The sequence below is a fragment of the Dermochelys coriacea genome, chromosome 3 (assembly GCF_009764565.3).
Source record: "Dermochelys coriacea isolate rDerCor1 chromosome 3, rDerCor1.pri.v4, whole genome shotgun sequence".
Taxonomy (NCBI): domain Eukaryota; kingdom Metazoa; phylum Chordata; order Testudines; family Dermochelyidae; genus Dermochelys; species Dermochelys coriacea.
The window spans coordinates 198,952,719-198,978,372 of NC_050070.1; the positions used below are offsets into that span (position 1 = coordinate 198,952,719).

General features: G+C 39.5%; 1 protein-coding gene across 4 annotated transcripts in view; it reads right to left on the bottom strand.

Annotated features, from left to right (window-relative positions):
• The window catches only part of MACROD2 (mono-ADP ribosylhydrolase 2), a 1,347,099-nt gene that overhangs the window by 1,257,939 nt on the left and 63,506 nt on the right, over window positions 1-25,654 (bottom strand). The gene's annotated exons all lie outside the window — the stretch shown is intronic.

Consider the following 25,654-nt stretch of genomic DNA (forward strand, 5'->3'; position numbering starts at 1 on the left):
AAATAACATGGGAACTCAGTCAGTTGCCAAGGTGATAGCAAAGCAACGTGCTGAAAAATTCATGGTCGCTAAGCTGCAGAAAAAGCAATCAGGAGATTCAGTTGCAGCTAGTCCATGTAAAAAGGAGCTTGAATTCATGGAATCAGAGCACACCCTAGTGACAGAAACATGCCAACTGTGGCACCATTTAAAATAAAATCCAAGGATGCAATCAAGTAACGATGCAGTTCTAAAAATAACTACAAACATGTATAAAATAACTATACCCACATGTATAAAATATTGAGCGATTATTTGATATTAGCCAAAATGAACTCTTGACATGAAACAGCTGTCTGGGAGGTGCGGATGCTGATTGGCGGAGCTGCCGGTGGGCAGGAGGCAATGGGGGCGGGGTGGGGAGCAGGTGGGGAGCTGCTGACATGGCTCTGGCAATGTACATTGGTAAATTCTGGCTCCTTCTCAGGCTCAGGCTGCGCCCCCCCCCCCCCCGCCATTGTTAGGATAATCCCAAAGAAGCAACCTTAACATCTCCAGCTTAACTGGAGATGGTACTCTTGTCCAGCCCACATTTTCCGCTTCCCCCAATCCCATCCCATGCCTGGGCCCTCATACCCTGCTCCTGATCCCATGGGTCTGTGGATGGCACACTCCACAATCTCCCATTGCTCCTCAACCCCCACTCCATCCCTCAAGCTGGGTACAGAACTCCCTCCCCCATCTGCTCTAATATACCTGCTCAGAGATCTGCTACGGCCCTCCACCGAAAAGTCTGAAACTCCCTCCTCTTCCCCATCTACTAAAAAACAGCTTCTGCTACTGCAGGGTGGAATGGGAGACACTACTCCACCCTTTCTCTCACCGGTCTGCTATGGTTCTGAGCTGAGTTTGCAATTCCCACCTCCTTCCCCCCGTTACCAAACACCCACTTCTAGAGAAGGCTCTTCTCCCTTATTTTCTGTTCGCACCACAGTCTACCACCACGTGATGCCATGAAAGAGAAGTTCACTGTGCTCCTGTTCCTGCTGCTCTGCCCGGTAGAGGTAAAAAGGTTTCCTTCCTGCACCAGCGTGGAACTAGTCTCCCCATGCTGACCTGGTCCGAAGCTGCCATAGCAAGTCACTTTCCAGCTCCCTAGCCTTGAAAGGGCCTACATAGCTTTGCCTACAAGTCAGACTATGGCCTCCCGCTGCTTAATGTGCAATCAAGTCAGTGTAGGAGAGAAGAGAATTTACTAGCCACTTTTTGGAAAAAGGTGAAAAAAATTGCCTTTGGGTGATTATCCAAGAGTACTTGTTTAACAAGGAACAGAATAAAAGAAAATATAGAATATGGGGGTGAACTGCATTTGAGACAAACATAACTCCCACACCCCAGTCCTGATTAGACATGCCATTCTGATGCTGATCTTGGTCTTCCAATAGGAGTGGGCAGGGGAAAAGTTTTCTACTACAGAAAACTCCTGTTCAATAATCAATGTAGAGAAAATATTGGTCATCTTAGAAGAGGTCCTTTTGTAACCTGCATTGCTTTTATGCAGCATGAGATGTTTCTTGCCCTAAGAAAGGAAGATAAGCAGTCAGGGAAATGTATGGATTTTAGTTTCAATTACTGTGTCTCTGCTGATGAGCAAAGTTCTGGGTAGGACAACCCAAGCAAAAAGTTAAAGAAACATCCACATCCAGGTCTGGCAGTTAATAAACATGCTCAGTCGCTGTTTCTGAAGCTGTATGGAACAGCTTCATTGTGGGCAAGGTGCCACAAGTACTCCTTTTCTTTTTGCGAATACAGACTAACATGGCTGCTACTCTGAAACCGTCATTGTGGGCAAGGAGTCTTGTGGATCCCAGCTCTGAAAAATTAGCTCAGCTCTGAAAAATGGTCACTCAGAGCTGGGGGGGGGGGGCATAAATATAGGTATTAAAAAACCACTATGAACTCAGCAGCTGATTGACCAGGACCCAGAAGGATGTCTGCTGCAAGGGCTGGCTCCTAATGCCTGTACCACTTTAGATATAAGTGAGTGCCATTTCAGCATTATTTAACAAGGAAGCCCGCTATCAGGATAACATTTTGTCCACCCTGGTTTGTTTTATTGGCCTAGAAGGAGTGTTGTAAGTGGAGCCATTATCACCTCTCTACAGGCTAAAGAGCCTATGGAGTTTACATTAAGGATTAGATGACTGCTTTAAATTGGGATTCTGCCTCAGTTAAAGAGAGAACAGAGTCAAGCAAGGTAAGGGTTTGTATATTCTTACTTGACTCAGCTGGGGTTATGGGGAGAAGATAGTGCCTTACAGAGAGAAAGCCTTATAAATATCCAGGGAATAGATATTTTATACGCTGATTCCAATACCTGTACCATTACACATTTTTGTTTCTCCAGCAACAGAGGACCAGTCTGTGTTAAACTAGGGGCTGGAAAGCTGCTAGCTGTGGAAATTCCCTAACTGCTAGCAAGATTCTGAACTGTTTGGGAGCAAACTGAGATGCTGCTATTCTTCTCACATTCTAAAGACTCTGAAATATCTAAAATATTTAGATAAAAAAATCCATAATCTAAAATATTACAAACATTATAGAAACTGATAAATTGTCTCTGGAAGAATGGAAATGTGTTTATACACGTGTGCTAGAGTATAGAAACAAATATAATTAAGAGCAAGAAAGTAGGGAAGTCTGTATAAGAACACCAATAGATTTACGACCTAGCTTTTGTTTAAAAGTTATTCACAATATTCCAAATACTATTCACAATGTTTTCTGTGTGCATTAAATCTTTACTTAATGAACAACTTAATGGTTTTCTCTTTGAAGTTGACTGGGAACTATCAACAGCTACTCCAAGATCCCCTTCTGTAATCCTGCTGTTGACATTGACAGCTATAAAATACCGTGCAAGTGGACTCTGCTTCCAAGTAATTGTTTCCAGCATTTGAGTGTTGATTCCAGATTTTGGGTTGATGACGAGCAAGTTCAGTTTTTTAAAACCAAGGTTTGAAAAAAGAAAATAAATTGTACTCTCCAGACTACCATCAATATACTGACCTGTGCCATAAAGTGTTCTTGCTCCATTTGTTTGAATCAAGACATTCTATCAATGCAGTACTGAAACAACCTGGTAGCTACCATATGAAAGTCAAAACAAAAATCTCAGAATCAGAAAGAATGACACTACACTTACAAGCATGAAGCTACCATGTTGAGACTCACCTGAAACACAGCCAGGAGAACACGAAGTTTATACAATATACATGCTACTTGTCTACACTTATTACTAAACTAATATAGAAGTGCAAAAAAAAAAACTTGTAGACAAGCCCTGAGATAGATACTTATACCTTTCTACAGGTAACTGCATGATCTGCCCACATGGCTGAACTTAAGACGTTGTCATGTTTTGTATAAGTAATTCTGTATGATTGAATGTAACTCACGTTACCTTCTCTAATTTAGTTTCTCATATTGATAAAGGTATATAATCCCTTTTTCCCCCTCTTGTTTATTTTAGTTATTTTATTTTAAATTAATGGTGAACCTAAATTCAAAGTGCCCAAGGCACAGAACAGAAAGACCACTGCATTAATTGTTATCATCTAGGATATATTCTTTAGATTTTCATCCAGCTTAATTTGACATGGCTATAGGGATGTAGTGTAACCCACAGGCATCCTGAGTGTGGTGTTCTGTCCAATCTATCATGACAGGTTTCAGAGTAGCAGCCGTGTTAGTCTGTATTCGCAAAAAGAAAAGGAGTACTTGTGGCACCTTAGAGACTAACAAATTTATTAGAGCATAAGCTTTCGTGAGCTCACGAAAGCTTATGCTCTAATAAATTTGTTAGTCTCTAAGGTGCCACAAGTACTCCTTTTCTTTTTGTCCCATCTAGTGGCACTGGGACCACTTAAAAAGAGAGAGATAAAATGAGTCTGCTCTACAGCCTTAGCTAAGAGCCAGTTGGCTTTTAGCTAATATGGTATAGGCTCATGCACGAAGCTCCAGATACCCCAGGTTCGATCCTGCCCACTGATAACCAGGATCTGTCTGTGTTACAGTAGCATCCACCACTTCCCTTGCAAGATTGTTACACAATATTCTATTGCTCACTCCTTTATGAAAATCCATATTTACAGGAGTGCAACGCTATTGCAGTAGCTACTGAAGAATTTGGCCCCATGAATTAATGTTTCTCAAGGCACTAAAGTCAGCAAGGTGAGAAAATTAAGTACTCCTATTTTCCAAGATATGCCAAATGCCTGAAAAATCTTTTGAAGTGGGAAGGAAATGAGACATCAGTTCAATTAAGCTAATACATGAAGTTATTCCTGAGAATGTGCTTGTGTTCTACTTTATTTTATCTTCTATAACTTTAATTGACAAGAGTAACAGCATATTTTTTGCTGCAGTAAAAGTTCATACAGACTAACAAAACAGAAAAGTAGTGGTAGTTAATAAATCTCTCTGAAAAGAGCTCTTTTCAGATCTCTCATTTCACATTTTCTTATGAAGTGACAAAAGAGTTCTGTTGAATGTACACAGTGTAAACTTCATTTAAAAATATGTTCTGAGCCCTTAGACTTGAAACTAAATCACTGCAAATGTGAAACAATTGTAACTGATACAGACTATTTTCATGAATCTGCAGACAGCCTGTAACAGGTTTAACATTATGTTAACTACTCCTATTTATCATTTTAGGAAAATAATTCTTAAACATAATGAGGACAATAAAAGATATAACTTCAGATAGTACAGATGCACACACGTGCAGCAAATTAAAATTATTATAACTGTAGATAAACTGGGTAACCATATATGCAAGTGGCCAAACAAAAAGAAGAAATGGTCCTAAATGTGCTTTGCATTATTTTAATGAATTTAATACAACACTATCTCTACTAAGGCCCTAGCTTCATTTCAGCTTTGCTCAAACCCAAACTCAGAATCAGGGCTTAAAAGTTTATTTACTATAGATAAGCCATATTCTACCACTTATCTAATATTGATTGAAAGTAGAATATGGCTTTAAAAGTTTGTAGATGTTGGACCAGATAATCAGTGTTTTAAAAAAAAAAAAAAAATCTTCATAGCAAATTTCACACCCTTACACTATGGCATACAAATACATGGATACCCAATATCTTTGTTTTAAAAACTCAGTAAAAGAGGATGATGCTTTGATTAATATAAGAAGTACATTTCTACAGAGCCCAACAAGGCATGCACTTAACCGTAATAGCTGACTTTACAATTTTGACTAACAGCAGGTCATACAAATAGGTTTTGAGCACAAACTTAAAAGCTGAACTGCACTACGGATATTAACTTTGAGGTGAGAGGCATTCTGAAAGATTGTATTACAGAAATGTTGTATTATTATAAGGAAGGAATAGCTTCTCTTTCTTATCTGAAAAGCCAAACAGAAATAGGTCAAGTAACAAAACCAATATTGTGTTTCATAGCCTATGATTAGGCTTGGCAAAAATCAATTTTTATGCTTTTTTTTTATAATTTCAATTGATAATATAGATGTTTATTTTTAAACATTTTTAAAGATTATCAATTTTAAGTTTTCAGCTCCACAAAATCGTGAATTTAAATTTCACATTTGTTGATAATTATGGGGGAGTTTAATTATTTGATGGCAGTAGATATTGAGATTTTAAACAGAGCTTTATAATTCATTCAAACAGCATGTCAACATCATATGTCAAAATATACAAAGTATATATCCATAAATCATCAAATCATACCTGCTTTTACTATTCATTCGCTAGTGCTTTTGCAACAAGCCCAATTCCAAAGCTGAAATCACTGGATTTTGATTCTAAAAAGTTCTCAAGAAGCATTCTTCTTTCTTTGCCCATCTATAAATTTTGATGATCATTGACATTTTTTCATTCATTAGTGTGTATACTGTGAAACTGATGTTTTCTGATATTTACTAATAAAAATCTAATCCTCCCAAGCCTATCTATAATCACTTATATGGCATACGAACCTGAAGATATCTTTGTAAGTGACTAGCATTTGAGAAAACTTTGCAAAAATATTTACAAATTAGGAATGATAACAGAATAGGAACTGGGATTTTATAATCTTCTATTTAATTGTCACTGTAACTTAATTAAAGCAACATCTTTATTGGATGTTAGCTGAACTCCAGTGAACCATAACTTTAATCTTAACTTTATAACAATTTCTGTTTTAAGACTCCCACTTTTCTGAATGAGCACCAGAAGTTTAAGTCAAGTTCCTCTGATAGGTAAGACTTAAAGAAGAGCTCACCGTAAACAAACTTTAGCAAGTTTACTTTGAGTGAGGGAGAGCAGAAAGGACCTCAGTGGGATACAAGTTGTAATGGATGATGGATGGAAGTCAAAAAGAATAAGGTTTTCAACCAAGTATTTTTTTGAGCATTTAAGGTTTAACACAAGAAAGAAAGAATCTCTGCCTTCCCCTGTTCCTCTAGTTCCCTGCCCACCCTCCACATCACCTTAACACAGAGCCCATCTTTGCCTGCCCTGCCAGTCTCCTGCTCCCTGTATTAGAGGCAAAGAGCCTGACGCACTGGGCCTGGTTCAAAACAAGGTCTGAACCAGAAGCTATGAACCAAAGTCAGGCCATGTATTAAAGCAGATGCTTACAAGTTCTCTCTCTGGTACATGAACTTGTCAAAGTTGCTGCTAGCATTGCTAAAACATAGGCCCTCTTAAGAGGTACTCGGCACTATATATTCACATAAACACATTTCAAGAGGCTAGCACAGGTGCACCCCAACCTAGCATAAGATGAGATGATTGGACACAATAATGAATAGGGATGTTTTGTCTGAGACATCAGAAGCAAGGAACAAGGGAACAAACAGATTATATGAAACATGTAAGGTGGTATGTAAGTTGTTTGCCTCAGTCTATCAATATCGGGGTACCTCACCTTAACTCTTTGTGTGGCTGAGGGGATAGCAGAAATTCCCGTTGCTGACTGAGATGCTCCTTTCCTACGGAATGCTAGTACTGTGCTTTGAGGGCAGTAAACCTGGCCAACTGTCTCCCCACCAAACCGAGCCTGTCGTCTTTCTTTATGAGTAACAGCAAGGTCTGCTGAATTAACAGGTTGCACTCTCTGCTTGTGCTGATAAGCCAGAGCTCCAAGAACAGAAGTACTGAGCGGCTGTAACAGCTTAGCAGCCTGGACAGCAAGACATCAACTTTAACACTTCCTTTCTATCCCATTTCTCTTCCTGTATCCCCCTGAAGCCCCTAATTCCAAGATAAATTGTGAGACATCCAGTTCTACTGCCAGTGTATATTTCTCCTAGCCCACTGCATCCCTTAGTAGATTCCTGCCCTGCCACATTTCCCTTTCCCCAATAGCATGCATGGATTCAGTACCCAGTCAATATGTATTTAGAAACTTTTTCAAAATAATTTAATCCTTACCATGTTTTATACCAATATGGTGCAAGTAGCGAGACTAGGAAAAAAACAGGAAAAAAAAAACAAAATCATACATATCCTGACAGCTTTGGGCATACTTACCTCTGTGGAGAGTACTTTTTCAATCCCAGAATAATACGTTATTTTTTAATAAAAAGCAGATAGAAATGGAAAGAAAGGACCCAATGTGCATTACAGCATATAGGACAAATAATTAGACTGTCTTGGGTCTGCCAACTGCTCCGTTAAGTCCTGCAGCAGTGCCAAAAAACCAGTTACTCTGATGCATCAGTAATCATTTTCAGGTCCAATCACTCACAAACCACCCAGGGATAAATCGATTGATGGATACCACTGGAAAGCTGGGAATCCCAAAGGCAAGATGATGTGATGTGTCATCTCCTAGCCTGCCAGTGTTAAATACAAATATGCTACACCACTAGAAACTTGTATTTCTAGTAGAAGCTGAGCAGCTGTTTGAGACCCATGCTGATGCTGCCATCCACAGTTCCTGTTTCCATGTTCAAACAGAGCTACAATCAGGACTCTGTAAATCTAAAGGGAGAAAATATCAGTTTTGTTATTGTTGTTCTCTGTTTGTTCTCTCTTTTTTGTTTTTGTTTTTTTAAAGGAAGATGGAGGAGGAGACAACAAAAACAAAGGGCAGCAGCTTTCCTACACTATACTGCATTCACTTAAAATCCTGGTAGGCTGCAAGATCTCAACTTAAAATTCATTTCAGATATTGGCTTTTTTCAGCTCTCCTCTTTATTTCAATAGATTTTTTTTACCCAGTTACTCATTAACTACTAGTACTACTATCATTATTTTTATTACGATAGCACCTAGAAGTCCTAGTCCTGGACCACGACCCCACTGGGGACTGTAAGGAAACAAACAAGTCAGCGGGGTAAACAATGTCTCAGCATACCAGCAACCTAGCCATTGTCAAAGTTCCCATAGGCATTGCAGCAAAGGAGAGAGTTTTAAGAAGGGATTTGAAGGAAGATAATGAGATAGCCTTGAGGATGATGTGCCAGGGGCAGCATGGGAGAAAGTGCAAAGGTGCTTGTTTGAAAATTTAACAAATGGGTGATGGAGGCTGGCATCACAGGCCAAATTGGAGGTAGGAGTCAACATCTTTATAGTAAAAGGGCTTGAAAATAAAGACAAGTAGTTTATGTTTAATGTGATGGAGATAAGGGAGCCAGTGATTCCATGGAGGAAGTTGACCAGAATCCTCCAGGAATTAAGAACAGTGGGAAGTGATGAGGCAAATTAACTTGGGTTGTAACACCTCCAGAGTAGTACCACCACCTTGAAGAGTTCACATATAACTACTTCAAACTGGATTCTTCAGAGACCAATAGACAAAGAAAAGACTTATGGATTAATAGCCTCAGATTAAACTGACTCAGGACCTTCTTTCTTTTTCAGCAAATGGACAGGACCTTCTGTCCAAGGAGGGTCCCAATCCTTCCTGGCAAGGGTTGGAAGGACTTTGGCCTACTGAGGCCCCCAAAGACTGATGGATGATCTCTGTTAAGCTTTTCACAGGAATATATGAACTATTATTGTTTTTCATATGTTGTTTTCTCTAATGCTTTCACCTTAGGAATAAATGTACTTGCTTATCATGGGCTAGGTGGTAACTTACAACTGCTGGCAATTACAGCTGTTCACAGCCTTCCAAGAGAAAGCTACACTCAAATGCTGGCCTGTTTAAGCAGTCTGACTTTCTGGGGAATATCACAAAGTAGGGCAGGGAACTGTGCAGCCTTTAAAAAGCCCGGTGAGGAGGGGAGAGAGATATGGGTCTCTGACCAAGCGAAGTGGCAGCTGAGAATCTGGAAGCCTACAGTGGGTGTCCTTGCTGGACCACAAAGGTGGAACACAGGTGCAATTGCCCTGAACTGTGACAAACAGATAGGTTATGAAGGACATTCCATGGGAAGACAAGTAGCTTATGTTTAATGCAATAGAGAAGAGGGAGCCAGTGGAGAGATGCAAAGTGGAAGGACATGGTCAAAGCAAAGGGGTTGGAGAAGAACTGCAAGATGGAAAATGAGCTTTCTTGCTTTTTAAATCCAAATTAATTTCTCAACTTTGAAGTAACTAGTCACAATTTCACTTCTTTATGGACTATATATAAAAGGGAGCTCACTATTACATGCATGCTGTTGTCCAGAAGAAGCAGAGTTTCATATATGTCAGCACAGATATCTGTGCAATATTGTTCTGCAATGACCAGATCAGTGAGACCAGATTCTACAGTGATCTCATAAAATCTTATAGACTGCATAACTAATGTAGAACTCAGTGTCACAAGACATAGATGCAAAAGTTTAGTAAGAAAAAAGGGAAAAAAAGCTCTGATAAGAGTAATTAGGATGCCATGCACAGTCACATTACACATCATTCACAACATAGACCAAAAGAAAGGAAGGAAAAGCTTGATCTGGAGTTATCAATCCAAACTGTTAAAAAGTAATTAGCAATGTGGAACATTACTTCATTTTGCAATTTAAATCTCAATATACAGTCAATTTTATTGTTGGTTAATGAACTTATTTTTAAGAGATTTCATGAGAAATCTATTACAATATAAGGAATAGAATTTTCTATTCACTGTTAAAGCGAAATGTCTTCACTATACTGAAGTTGTGCTATGGTTTCATACAAAAGGCAATAGTGGGGATGGTAGAGAAAAGGCAGGATCCCACCCTAATGCTAATTTAGTCTCTCCCATTTAGAGTGCAATCCAGTTCTGCTTACCTTAGAATACTGTTCACAATGTTGTCACCAGCAAAAAATTGAGACTTTACTGATAACTGCTCAATCAATAAGATGACTATTTTTCTATGCAAAGTTCATTTCTCATGGACCACAGCGTAAATCTTTTTTCAAGGTGCTTTAAGATTTTAGAATTAAATTTATAATCTCACCTTGTATGTCTGTAGTTACACTAATCTTGCTGATCCTCTCCTCTGATTCCTTATTTGTAAATTACTTGCTACCAGTTATATTTTCAATATTATGAATTGTTGCAGTAGATTCCTTGGTGACACTAATCTTCCACACTTTATCCCTTGTCACATTCTCAGAGCAATTACTTTCTGACAAAGATACCAGCTAAGATGATGCTCTATCAAGCCTCTGTATTATTTTTTTCCCTGTTCTATGCTTCTGTTCTTGTCATTTTAAACTATTCATTCACTTTTCTTAAAAAATTGACATGCAATTTAAATCTCTCTTCACTATAGATCAGGTCAGACAAAACAAAACTTGCATCCGTCCTCTGAATTGTTTTAAACCGTGTCCACCACCCATCAGCAATGCTTTTACTATTTCCTAGAAAATACCTTAACTTATTCACACATACTATGATGATGGGGAACAGCAATATCTCTCAACTATTTACACTGAAATAGTCTTTCTAAATGGACTAATTTAATTGGGCTTGTATGGGTTTTTCTGCACACCAGTGCAGCTACACAAATTTCAAAATACAGTAAGCCCCACCCATTTGAAAAAGTGTAAGTCACTTTTTACACCAGTGCAGCTCATTTACATTAGGAGTGAAATCCCAGCCCTACTTAAATTCATGGTAATTCTGTCACTGACTTCAGTAGAACCAGCATTTTACTGAGACTTTTACAAACCAGTATAGGCTACATCACTACAAGACAAGCAATGTAAGGAAAGCCTCATTTAAGTAACTGACTGCAATCCATCTAAATATATGAAAGTACTTAAGAGGGAAAACCCTACAAGCAATTTAGAATTATTTTTTATGTTCTGTTATTTCCACTTCTCATACTAAAAAAAGTGTTTACATTACAACTTTTTTGTATCAATATCAAGTTAGTTATTAGTTTGTACCTTAAGAAATCTTATCCAGGACGCGAAGTTAAATCCATTGCTTTCAGTCCATTCTAGAAGGCTTGTGTTGTTAGCATACAGAAACTGTTTATTTTAATGTTTATCCTATTGATACTTTTGCCATCTAAATGCAAATTCAGCAAAATATTTATGGAGAAAGTGGTATGTGTATAAATGTCACCTTATTTGAGACGACCACATTTTGCAGAATCAAAATCACTCATGCTTAAATACCCTCAGAATAGTCAGGCAGGCTGGCTCAGCCCACTGTTATAGGGCATGCTTCTGAATTAATTTCCTCCTCAAAAGCTACAAGATGAAAATTCTATGTGATAAATTAAAATGCGAAATGAAATGGATTAGCAATCAGTGAAATTGCCTGATAGGTTGTCAGATTAATTCTGGATTAGAATTCAGCCTCTCCCCCACCTGTTCATTAAGCACCAAGTTCAAGGACACTTCACTGATTGATTGCACGTTAACAAGCTATTTATATGGGGAGGTGTAGCTCAGCCAGTCAACATTTCTATACTTACACATTCGCTTGAGCATAATTCAGAGATAATATGTGCAGTTCACAATTTTAATCTGTAAAAAAAATACCTCTACCTTGAAGTTTAATTTTGGGCATGGCATAGGGATGCAATGCTTCATAAAATTAAAATTTAACGAAGCAAATCAGATTATACCTCAAGGTCAACAGAAGCAGTGGGCGGGGGGCGGGGGGGGGGAGAAAAAAAAATCAAGCAGTAGACCTGCTGTTCCATACAGTTATGAAACAGGAGCACAACAGAAAGGAAGACACTACTGTTGCACAAATAGGATACTTAAAATCAGTTCCAAAGTAATAGTCATAAAGTGAAAAACAGAGGAAAAAAGTTATTTTTTCATTTTAAAGTGTATGTGCTTTTAAAATAAATTTTTGGTCTTTTTATTATGAAATTCTGATTTTATTTCATAAATGCAATCTAATTAACTCCCTCAAAAAGCAGAATCAATTTGTGCAATAAGCAAGTATAAACGTGTTAGGATATCCAGCATTTTCTGGAGTCTTTGCTTCAGACAATGGGATAGAGACTTAACTTAGCCAGGAAAATAATTAAAATCCATGGCCCTTTTTTAATTGTCTGAAAACTAGATATAGTGCATGTCTTGAAGACATACGCAGAATGCTGACCAAGTTGGGATCATCCTCTTCCTTCTATCAGTACACTGACAGTAAGCATTGTAAATCCCAAATGGAAAGTAGTACCCCAGTGTCAGAGCTCCCCCTCATTTTACTAATACTACTGAACAATCACTTGACAGATTCCTCAATCCCAAGGAGCATCAATGTCACAATATAGCGAAGAGGAAATCCTTTGATTGGACAGTAAGACTGCTGTGAAGTGGTAGTGAACAAACTCAAGTACCATGTGAGTATGAAAAGAAACTATAAAAAAAACAAAACAAAGGGAGAGGAGTATTATTTTAGCCACTAAAATCTTTTATTGCAAATTCTTTAGTATGTTATTGACTTCTCAGTGAAATAAATACCTCTGATTAATTGCATGTTCTGTCCATTTGCTTAGATGGAAAAAATCCTCTCAATATTCTGACCTTTTCCCAAGTTTGGGACAATTAGGATATGCAGTAACCCACAGCTTAGACCTAGGGTTCCAGGACTGGTGGAGGGTCACACCAGGACCCAAGGTTCAAACTCTAGGGCTTAGTAATGTAGACACAGGTCCACTGGACTCATGCTCTGTGATTCTGGCAGAAGTATCCCACAATTCCATGGGTTGACTTTCTTTCCTCTGGACAGTCAAGTTTGGTGGACAGTCACGTTTTCCCACAGTGCACCACGAACAAAGGGTTAGAGCGACCACATTCTGGGAATGTGCTAGAAAGTCTGGGATATGGGTGGCTGGACTCAGGTCTGCATAATGAAGGGTAGACACTGGAGTCCTAGGTTGGGATCCATGGTTCAACAATTCCTAACCCAGGGCTACAAATGCATGTAGATGCTCAAAGCCTAGATTAACAAACCCAGGGTTCTACTAGGCTTACATTGCAGTGTAGACACACACTTAGAAATAACCCCAGTTTACACTCATATGAGTAGTAAATTAACTGTATGTGAAATGAGGTGAGTCTCTCAAGCCAGTTATTAACAGGCAAGTAACACCGTTGGCACTATTATCAGGACATCCAGATGCTTATAGTACCACACTGATGAGCATGCACTCTGTTCTGTAGATAGAGGGTTTCAGGCTTCAGTGTTTTCAAGAAGCTATACAAGAAATTAAACTTCTTGTAAACTTACGAAGTGAACTCTGCAGATCTTCCCAACATTAAAGAAAAAATATAGAACAGTATTTCCTTGTTTTTCATTCTGCTTCCCTCCCGCTATCCGAGACCCTAAATGAGGACAAAGTTTAAACCCTTTCGGTACATGCTCTCTGATCATCCAAGATGGCACAGAGAGGGCTTCCCATTCATTAACCGGGACCAGTGAATATGAACTGCTGCTTAAAGAGTGAAGTACCTCCAATACTGAAAGCCTAGGAATTCAACACCCACATCTCCTTAAGTAATCTCAAGTTATACCGACCATGCCAGTACATCAAGATTCAACATACATTAGTTGTGAGAGCGCAGAAGACTTCAGTACAGTATAACCAAATGGTTGTTGGTCCCGAGTAAATCTTTTGCAACTGAATTTTGAAGAAAATTATATCAATCCTATCTTCCTGTTAATTTATCCAGGGCTGATGGGGAACAAAAAACCCAACTGCTCTATCATTGACCTTCCAGCTGTAAATACAAAACATGGATGTTTGTGGGAAGAAACTATGTTAAAGTCAAGAAACAAAAATTAGGACAAAGCAATCCAACATAATTATTTCTCCAGGTTGTTGTTATTCCTATATTATAAGCAAAAGGTACCTGCAGAAGCTGACTAACTACAGCTATGGAGGAAAACTGGAGCAGACAAAAAATAATGAACCCAGGTTGAAGACAAAATCCACTTCAAATTTTAAACACACTAAGCTCCAGAAAGCTCCAGAAGATTTTTAATAACCTCAAATGATCAGTATCTTGGTTTCATATCTCAATCAAACACACACAGTACCTTCAACAGTGTCTTTTAACAGTCTGAGTCTCTACTAATTTGAGAGAGTGAATTATTTCTGTTGAATCACCATTACCATTCAAATACTCTAAGTTTCCTTGAGTCTCCCATTTAAGTACTGGCCTAGGGTGACTCCATTTAGACGAGGAGTACTTGTGGCACCTTAGAGACTAACAAATTTATTTGGGCATAAGCTTTTGTGCGCTAAAACCCACTTCATCGGATGCATGCAGTGGAAAATACAGTAGGAAGATACACACACACAAAACATGAAAAAATGGGTGTTGCCATACCAACTCTAATAAGACTAATCAATTAAGGTGGGCTATTATCAGCAGGAGAAAAAAAAACTTTTGTAGTGATAATCAAGGTGTCAAACAGTTGACAAGAAAGTGTGAGCAACAGTAGGGGAAAAATTATCATGGGGAAATAGTTTTTAGGTTGTGTAAGGACTCATTCACTCCCAGTCTTTATTCAAGCCTAATGTAATGGTGTCCAGTTTGCAAATTAATTCCAATTCTGCAGTTTCTCGTTGGAGTCTGTTTTTGAAGGTTTTTTGTTGAATAATTGCGACTTTTAGGTCTCTAATTGAGTGTCCAGGGAGGTTGAAGTGTTCTCCGACTAGTTTTTGAACGTTAATTCTTGACGTCTGATTTGTGTCCATTTATTCTTTTGCATAGAGACTGTCCAGTTTGGCCAACATACATGCCAGAGGAGCAATGCTGGCACATGATGGCATATCACATTGGTAGATGTGTAGGTGAACGAGCCTCTGATAGTGTGGCTGATGTGATTAGGTCCTATGATGGTGTCTCTTGAATAGATACGTGCAGAGTTGGTAACAGGCTTTGTTGTAAGGATAGGTTCCTGGGTTAGTGTTTTTGTTGTGTGGTTGCTAGTGAGTATTTGCTTCAGGTTAAGGGGCTGTCTGTGAATGAGGGATCATCCTTCAGGATAGGCTGTAGATTTCCCCATGCTAATTTTTCCCCTACTGTTACTCACACCTTCTTGTCAACTGTTTGAAATGGGCCATCCTGATTATCACTATAAACTTTTTTTTCTCCTGCTGATAATAGCCTACCTTAATTGATTAGTCTTGTTAGAGTTGGTATGGCAACACCCATTTTTTCATGTTCTTTGTATCTTCCTACTGTATTTTCTACTGCATGCATCCAATGAAGTGGGTTTTAGCCCAGAAAAGCTTATGCCCAAATAAATTTGTTAGTCTAAGGTGACACAAGTACTCCTTGTTCTTTTTGCTGATACAGACTAACACAGCTACCACTCTGAAACTTGTCTCCATTTAGACTGAGATCTGACAAGATTAAAATATTGCAGTAAACTTCAACAGTATTTGCATTTTTTTCTGAGGCACTCCAATATACTGGAGATCTTGATATTATTCTCCTGTGAGTTTTAGTAACAGAAGTGTCAGATAATAACATACAACCAGATCTATAAATACTATTAGTGGACAGATCCAGGTAGCAGCAGGAGGCCATTCCAATGCCAGATTTGCACACATCTCCCCTGCCTGTGATATCAAAGAAGGCAAAAGGGGAAGACAAGGCTGATCTATCACCTGTCCTACCCCTGGGGCTCAATGGCAAATGACCATATTAACCCCCAGCTGCATTCAGTGAGATATGTGTCATTTGATGCTGCAGTAGCCATGGTTAGGGAATGTGTCCATGGGGCACTGTTGTCAAAATGAGATATGAAGTCTGCATCCCGGTTGCTTCCAGTGCATCCCAGGGACTTAAAATGAAATCCAAGCAGGTTAGAAGGCCATTACTATTTTGATAGCCATGCACAAGGGGTGCTCAGGGTCATGTGCCACTTTTGAATGACTCATCTCCATGCTAGAGTGGGCAATGGTACGCGAGACTCATCTGCCCCACACAGTGAACTATCTCAATGACTTCTTATTTGCAGGAAGGTTAGGAACAGATAACAGAGTTCATGCTGCAGGCATTTCAGAACTTAGCTGAGCACCTCAGGATCCTCTTTGCCATGGAAAAATAAGAAGGCTCAACCCAAATTTTAAATGTATCTGGGCATCAAACTGGCCACAATTCAGGGTGTATCCAGGTTAGCAACAGAGAAGTTGGAATTGGTGAGAGAACTGCTAAAGGCTCTCAAAGGGGCAAAGAAAATTACTCTAAGGGAACTACAGTTGGGCATAGGACACCTAAACTTTGCATGCCAGATATTGGCCCATGGTCCAGCATTGTGTGTCCATCTGGCATCTGCCTCCTCTGGAGTGCAAAAACCCCACCACTTTATCAGAATGACAAGGGGAATGAAAAATGACTTACAAGTGTGGAAAAGTGGTGGGTGACATTCTGTGGCCTGCGCTGTGCAGGAGGTCGGACTAGATGATCAGAGTGGTCCCTTCTGACCTTAGTATCTATGAATCTATGAATCTAGGTTCCTGGAAGTGTTTGATGGCGTTTCAATATAGCGTTTGCACCAGTGGCTCAAAACTGAGCTACAGGAATAATCTGACACCTAAGGAGGCACAGGTTTGGGGGTTTACTTTCAAGGAGAATGATGTGCACAGAGGTGGCCAGAAAGCTGGGGGGCTCAGGGTATTACAGGGTATCACCTTCCTTGAATTTTTTCCCTATATGGATGGCACTCATTATTTGGGAAGCAAACTTTCAGAAAAGTCCATTTCTGACAAGACAATGAAACTGTGGTCACTATTTTAAGTAGACAGTTGGCTAAGACTATTGAGGAAACAAGGCTGATGAGAGTTTGTGTTTTACACTGCTTGCATTTTAACATCTTTTTTTGTGCACTGCATGTCCCGGGAGTGGATAAGGGTGCTGCTGATGCTCTCTCTCAATTTCAGGCTGACAGATTCTGGAAATTCACACCACTCACCAGCCAGGATCCACAGGTGATGCCTCAACAACTCTGAAACCTTGGCCCAAGACATCTGTAGGACTAATAAAGGACTCTGCTGCCCCATGGACTATGAGGGCCTATAAGGCCAGTCTTTCAGAATTCAAGTAATTTAGAGCACAGGAAGGGCTTCATCATGGATGGCCCATACCTACACACTGGGTGGTGTAATATGTGGTGTCTTTGACTCACTGCAATTTGGCTCTCTTCCCGATCTCTGGTCTGCTAGCAGGCCCATCCTACTGGAATAGGTTAGTAGGTTTCCCAGACCATTGTGGGAATGTCTGAGTGGAGAAACTCTTTGAAAGGTGGTCTAGGAGGAGCGGACAGATTATCTGTAACACAGGAAATCTGGACAGAGTTAGTACAGGCTGTGCAGCTGTAGGAGGGAGGCCATTTTAATCAAGGGAACATTTGTTGTTGCTTTTCTTTGGTACTTTTAGAATGAGCGAGCTGGAGTTCACATGGTGTTGAAGGAATATGCAAATGGGAGCTTGCACCCTGTAAAGGCAATGAGAACCTTTCTAAAAATACAGGGCTTGGAACCAGCACTATTGTTCATACACCATGATGGCAGCTGCCTGATGAGATACCAATCTGGCACAGTATTGAGAAAAACTTTGCACTACTTGATCTCCCATCAAAATTGGTACTCATTCTTTCAGGATTGGGGCAGCTATGTCAGAGACTGCAGGGGGATTTGGCCCACGGTAGGTGCAGGCAGTAGGGTACTGGAAATCAATGCATTACAGGACTTGCATCCACACTAAAGGAGAAGACAAAAACTTACCTAAGCCCATATGCATTTTTATTTCAGAAGCTACACACAGTATATGCAACATCTGGATTTGTGAGCACTATATACCGCATTATGCCCACATGAGGGCAGGCAGGACTGAAGCTGGAGCTCAGCTGGGTGTCGGGGCCAAAGCAGTTTGACTCCAATGGAAAGGATATTCCTGGACACTGGAACTTCAGTGAGGGGGCATAGGACCATCTGTTATCAGCCGGAAGTTTTCAGAAATGAGGGTGTAAAGTTGGCAGATGGAGGTTCTAACAGATTGCTACAGGATGTGATGGAAATGGACTGGACAGGAATTGTGATACCAGGCCATGTAGTCAGGTGTGGTCAGTGATCAAGCTAATCGCTGCACCCCAGTGACCAGTTTCCAGTGCAGTTAAGAGAATAAAATGAATGGTGCCCAGAAGTAAAAGACTTGGGATTTTGTGCTTTGGGCCTCACAGGCTGACGTCAGAAATTGTGGCCTTCAGGGTCTGAGGACTGCATCCTGCTCACCCCTCATGGGGGCAGACAGGAGGGTCCATGGACTCAGAACTTAAGCCGGGGGGGGTAGGCTGAGGAGAGCTTACCCTGTAGTATAGGTTATATGGCAAGAAGCTCTAATTCTGGTGCCAGTTATGGTTATATGACAAGCAACACTGTAACCAATTAAATGCCTGGTATAGGATAGTATGAGGGAATAGGAAATAGTGGCACTCCCTTGTGTTACAGTTTAATAAAAGTTGGGGACTGCCGCTTAATTCCAGGCATGCGTCTGTCCTCATTTTGCCGCTGAGTCCATACCAAAGGGGAGCCTCTGCTCAACCACCAGTATTGACTAAAATTCTAGAATGCCTACCTGGCTTCTTTGATTGCACAAAAGCACATGAAACAATTCGACACCACAGTGTAAAGAAGCACACATTAACTTTAATGTTAAGAAATGAGAGTTATTTCCCCTGAAAGTAAGCTTCAGATATGAAGCGATATTTGCCAGAAATTCAAGAAGGAAACATGACTGCAAAACGCATAGTGAACTACCAAACCCAAGAATAGCAAGATTTACTGCCATTTACATTAGTTTAAGAATAAACCAGCCTAGATTTTATACTCAGCACTCTGCCATCTGAACTTGTAGGGAAAAAAAAAAAACATGGAAACTGTCAACGGTACAGGTAAATTACAGCACACCATTCTAATTCCTGTTTTCAGTAATGTTTTTTAGGGCTGGTACTTCATGAACAACAAGTTGTACTGATGTTTAGTTTTGCCTTGAGTAACTCGTGCGGGACAGCATTCAATGGTTAATTCCATTTTGTAGCCTCATCAACTTTTGTAACTCCTTTAATAAACAATGAAACATAAAAGTAGATATACACAAGAGAACACAAATCAAGATACTGAGAACAGATTTCCTTGTTTACTAAGGTTAAACCGAGTCTCTGTTTATATTCAAGTTTTTTGCAACCAAAAGCTTTTTAGAACACTTTTGAACGTGGGTAACATCTTTTGGGATTACATTTAAATTAAAAAACTAAAGTCCACGTACAGTAGAACCTCAGAGTTTCAAACACCTCAGGAACGGAGGTTGTTCGTACCTCTGAACAAAATGTTATGGTTGTTCTTTCAAAAGTTTGCAGACAAACATTGATTTACCACAGGTTTGAAACTTTACTATTGTCAAGGTTCCTTCCCCACTCTGAACTCTAGGGTACAGATGTGGGGACCTGCATGAAAACTTTCTAAGCTTACTTTTACCAGCTTAGGTTAAAACTTCCCCAAGGTACAAACTATTCTACCTTTTGCCCTTGGACTTTCACTGCCACCACCAAACGTCTAACCAGTATTTATTATTGGGAAAGAGTTCGTTTGGAAACCTCTTTCCCCCCAAAATCACCACCAAAGCCTTACACCCCCCCTTTCTGGGGAAGGCTTGATAAAAATCCTCACCAATTTGTGTAGGTGAACACAAACCCAACCCTTGGATCTTAAGAACAATGAAAAAACAATCAGTTTCTTAAAAGAAGAATTTTAATAGAAGTAAAAAAAAAATCACCTCTGTAAAATCAGGATGGTAGATACCTTACAAGGTAATTAGATTCAAAACAGAGAGAATCCCTCTAGGCAAAAGCTTAAGTTACAAAAAGACACAGACAGGAATATCCATTCCATTCAGCACAGCTTATTTTCTTAGCCATATAAACAAACAGAATCTAACGCATATCTAGCTAGATTACTTACTAAGTTCTAGACTCTATTCCTTTTCTGTCCCCAGCAAAAGAATCACCCAGACAGACCCTTTGTTCTCCTCCCCCCTTCAGCTTTGAAAGTATCTTGTGTCCTCATTGTGGTCAGGTGCCAGCGAGGTTATCCTAGCTTCTTAACCCTTTACAGGTGAAAGGGTTTTTCCTCTGGCCAGGAGGGATTTTAAAGGTGTTTACCCTTCTCTTTATATTTATGAAAACTATGCAGAAGAAAAATGCTGCTTTTAACCATCTTAATTTAAATGAAACAAGCATAGAAATCGTTTCCTTACCTTGTCAAATCTCTCTCTCTTTTTTTTTAAAGTAGTTTACACTTAACACATACTGTACTGTATTTACATTTTTTTGTGGTGCGGGGGGGGGGGTCTCTGTTGCTGCCTGACTGGTTCCAAATGAGGTGTGGGGTTTAGCTGTCAGTTCATAACTCTGGTGTTCATAACGCTGAGGTTCTACTCTATGTGATTTAAAACGTTTAATTTGTAAACTAGAAAAACTGAAAAAAATACCTGCAGTTTCCCTTTGTCCATGCACAAAGGAATTTTGACTTAAATCACTTAAACTTAGAACTTTTGTATAAACGAATATAAAACACTTTCTTCCCTGAACTTCATTGGAAAAGTGATCAGGGGAAAAAAATCTCAGATTTCTTTCATCACATTCTTAAAAGCATAGGCTATGATGGGATGATCAATCACCACCGTTTGAATAGTCTCTTCACCACTGCTTGTAATTCCACCAATGGATCAGAAAAGGCTGCACTGAGTTCATGGAGGAAATGGCTGGAAATGCTTCTCTGTGTTGTGGCTCTATTTTAAAACGCTCCTATTTTCAGATGAGGGAATGGAAAGGAAGGAGACACAGGCAGGGACTCCTACATACATGGAGTGAGGAAGGGATCACGTTTACATTCTGCTCACAAAGAGAAAAGGCTTGATCTTGAAAGATGCTGAGCATTTTGCCCCCAATCCAGCAAACAGCACATGCTTCACTTCACAGGGACTCCTGGTGCTTAAAGTAAAAACATGTGCTTAATGCTTCGATGGATCAAGGGTCAAGGTGCTCAGCACATTGATAAATTGAGGCCACAGTGACTAGATGGTGGAGTGAGACAAGCTGAAAAGCTCTTACTGACAGCATACATTCTCCAGCAACTCTACAAAGCTACAGGCAATTGGCCATATGGCCAGTATCAGTCAGAGCTACTTCAACAATTGAGTGATGATATTTAAAAATTTTCTACAGTTAGTCTTAAGGAGAGTTCTCAACAAAAAGCGAGTGACACTATAAAGGGGTTCCTATTGCTTCACTTGGCTGTTTCTACATTCCCTGTCGCACAGTATTTTTAGGTTTTATTCCCAGCTCACTATTCTTAGGTTTTATTTTTGGGGTCTGTTTTTTCTTAGAACATTGGCACAGTTTTGCCAAGTGAATGAGTATTCCACAGAAGAAAAGCATGCAACACTTTTCACATAACTTAGCTGAGACATGATGGTTGGTTTGTTTTGTTTCTGTTTCCTAACTTCATGATGTAATGTAATCCACCTGGGTAATCCTACAACATATGTATTCTGTAGCAAATTCTATGGCAAACTGTGGCAGCAGAGTGGAAATCCTGTGGCAACTTAATACAAATGAAAAAAAATTAAGGTTTTCAATTAAAATGAAAAAAAGTATTAATTCAATTTATGCTCCCCTTGCAGTTCATTTTGAATTTGCAAAATATTTTAGTACAACATAAAATTTGCTAGGGACAAATGTGTACAGATGACTTGAGGAGAAGAGGAAGAAAATTTGGAACTGTGAGACATCACCTGGATATCGCTGCTAACTATAATCAGCAGTGAAGTTTTAAAACTTATTAGGTTTCAAAGCTAAAACCATTAAGATTAAACAGAATAATATACAGCTTCCACACATTTTCAGGCTGCCTACAGTCTCAGGACATGAAAGCTGCACTGTTGTATATATTCATAGCGTCTAAGGCCAGAAGGGACAGTTAGATCATCTACTTGACCTCCTCTATATCACAGGCCATTAAATTTCATCCATCCAGTTATTCTGAACCCTATAACCCTAAAGTACAGTTTGTGTTTGGATAAACACACAGCTTCCAGAAAGACATCAGTCTTCATCTGAAGGCATCAAGACAGACAATACTTGGTAGTTTGTTCCAATGGTTAATCACCCCCACAGTTAAAAATCTGTGCCTTATTTTTAATTTGTATTTGTCCAGCTTCAGCTTCCAGCAATAGGTTCTTGTTATGCCTTTCTCCACTAGATTAAAGAGCCTGTTAGAGGTGGTCTTACCTCCCCATGACCATGAACGAACTTATATACTGATTAAGTCACCTCAATCTTCTTTTGACAAACTCAACAGATAGAGAGCTCTTTGAGGACTAGAGAAAATGCCTTAAAGTGAGAGAGACAAATTATTTAAATGTGAATAAAGTAGGAGAGAGAAACTTTTTACTGCAATCAAAGACTTTTTAAAAAAAAGTGAAGAAAAACGTAGAATTTACTGCATCATCACTGTACAAAAATCTTATGACCAGAGAATACACAAGACCCTGGTAATTGCTAGCGAAGTATTATCCAGGGAGAAAGATATTAACATCTCCTTTTCATTACTATAACAGTTTTCTTATATTTTTATTGGCAATGGTTGAGTGTAGTACTTTATCTTTCAGATTCTAATCATGTTGCGGTTTCTCAGATTAGAAATAATCATTGCAAGTTTTGGGAAGGAAAATAAAAGGTGTAGACTGGGGTCTTTAGCAGACCTGATTGGGAAAAAAAATGGATTTGCCAAAAAATTCAAAATTGCAAATTCATTTTCATTCTGCAGGTTTCAAACGGACGTCATTTTTCTTTTATTCAAAACAATTCGGGTTTAAAAATTTCTCATTTCTTTTCCTCCCCCGCCTGTTTTTTTCCCTCCACACCACTCAATCAGTCTCACTTCCCCTTCCCTCTATAAAAAAAAAGGGGCAGGGAAGGCAAGGAAAAGATAAGGGGGGAGGAAAACTGATAAGCCAAAAGAGAAAAACCTAAATATTTATTCAATTTAATTGAAAAACAAAAAATTTAAAAGTTTCAAAAAAATTTTCAAAACGAGAAAAGGCCTTTATGAAAAATAGTCAAAATTTCAGCCATCTGCAGTCTTCTCTCCAAGCAAGAGAGATACAAATTAGAAGAACAAAAAACACCGTATATGGCAGCTTCCTTTTCAAGCACTACTCAGTTGTTCTGAGTGTTTCAATAAAGACCAAGTAAAATACAAATGGAAAGCCAGTGTATATCATCTTGTGCCTGTGTGAAGGAAGCAGGTTAATAACTTGGAGGGAAGCTATTTTCTGAGTTATCTACTTCTAAATATAACAGAGCAAGATAATGAACAGAATGTTTTGCTGCATTAAGATAAACTGCATGTCCTAAATAACAAGGGGCCATTAATGTTGCTTCAACCATGGGCGGCGAGTAATGGACACTTGAGGAGCCTAAGCCTCCATCAACTTCATGCCACTTGGGGAGGGAGGGGGAGTGGCACGTGCCCATGGGGCACGTGTCCAAGGGCACTGGCCAATTTGGCACCCCTGGAAACATCTCCCCCGCCACAGCCCTATGGCTGGAGGAGCTGTGGCTTCCTGCTGTGGCTCCATCTCGGAGCCATGGCAGTGGGGGCGGAAAGGAGCGAGTGGGAGCAGAATGGGGCAGGGGAGGGGCTCCGCTGCAGTCCTGACCAGTGCCAAGCTCTCAGTTCTCCACCCACCCACCCCCGTCCGCCCTGGATAAGGGGGGGTTGAGAGCAGCGAGCAGGGCGCTAGCCTCCCCAAGGGGAAGTTTCACCCGCCACCCATGGCTTCAATAGTAAAATACAGGATTTTTTTTTTAAAATTGTGTATTTACAACTCAACTAAACAGCAAGTTAGGTTTCATGGATTTTTTTTCCCCATAGAGTCACAAGTTGAATGAAATTCTGCTAGTTTAGGTATTAACCTAACAATTAACAGATTGTTTAGCAATTGTTCCACCTTGCATTTAGCTGCGATACTTGGAACAACACTACAAATTGGGATCTGGAAAGAAATATACTGGAAACAATTCTTCCCCTCCCCCATGATTACAATTTTATATACTCTATGTAAAAAACAGCACTGAGAAACATCAGCACATTTTCCAGAGACACTATCTATGTAATACCCACCACAACTTAAAATTTAACACCACTTTGCCATTCAGTTTAATTCACACTTGGTCATAACTATTTGCGTAAGTATTATATAGATATTCAATACCTCAGATTCATCCATTCTTCTTCTTTCATTTAGCTCCTTCCATATCAGTTGTTTTAAATCTTTATGAGAATCCAACCAGCTCCCACAAAATTTTTTGTGGAGGTTAAATTTTAAAAGACTTAATGCTAACCAAAAAAAAAAAACCCTAATGTTATTTCTTTATACAATACGAAAACTTTTGTCGGGCTCCATGTATCCTTGCAATATTTAAATAGACAATACCACAAGAACAACTTCCAAGTAACTCAGCACTCTTAACAATAAAGTACATCTGTTACACCCAATAACTACAAAGATACTCCACGGGGGGGGGGGGGGGGGGGGGAGTTCCACAACTCTCTCCAAATGCCTAAACAAACTGGTAGGCTTTGTACTGTGCCAACAAAGGTCAAGACATTCTGCTTATTCCTACCATGGAGGGAAATGAATGCCTAAGTAACAGGGTCTTCTCTCATGGAGAATGTGCTGCCAGCAGCTCCGTCTCTGAAAACGGCACCAGAGTCTCCATTGAATGCAACCTGGCAGTACAGTATAGGGAGACACGTTCTCTCAAGCAAGCCGTTCAGGACTTTACATGTCAACCCCAAAACTTTAAGATGTACATAAAAGCCAGTAAGAAGTTGATGCAGTTCCCTAAGTTCTCATCTCCAAGTGAAATACTCTAAAATAAATCACCTGCTGCATTCTTCACCATCTAGTCTCAGGTAGGTCATATTACAATAGGCTAATCTCTAACATCTAATTTTAGTGTTTTGCCACATACAGTGCAAATTCTCAACTATCCAAATTAAGAAAAAAAATAGATGAGTGATCTTGTATCGTACACCCAACACATAGTTTGTGCTTTTACAAAAGTCTAACAATAATGGCACACAGGATGACGTTATCTGCTGTACACAGATTGCAAACTTTATGAGCAGCAGTTTCTACATGTTATGGTTTCCACAGCATATAGTCATGTTATATAT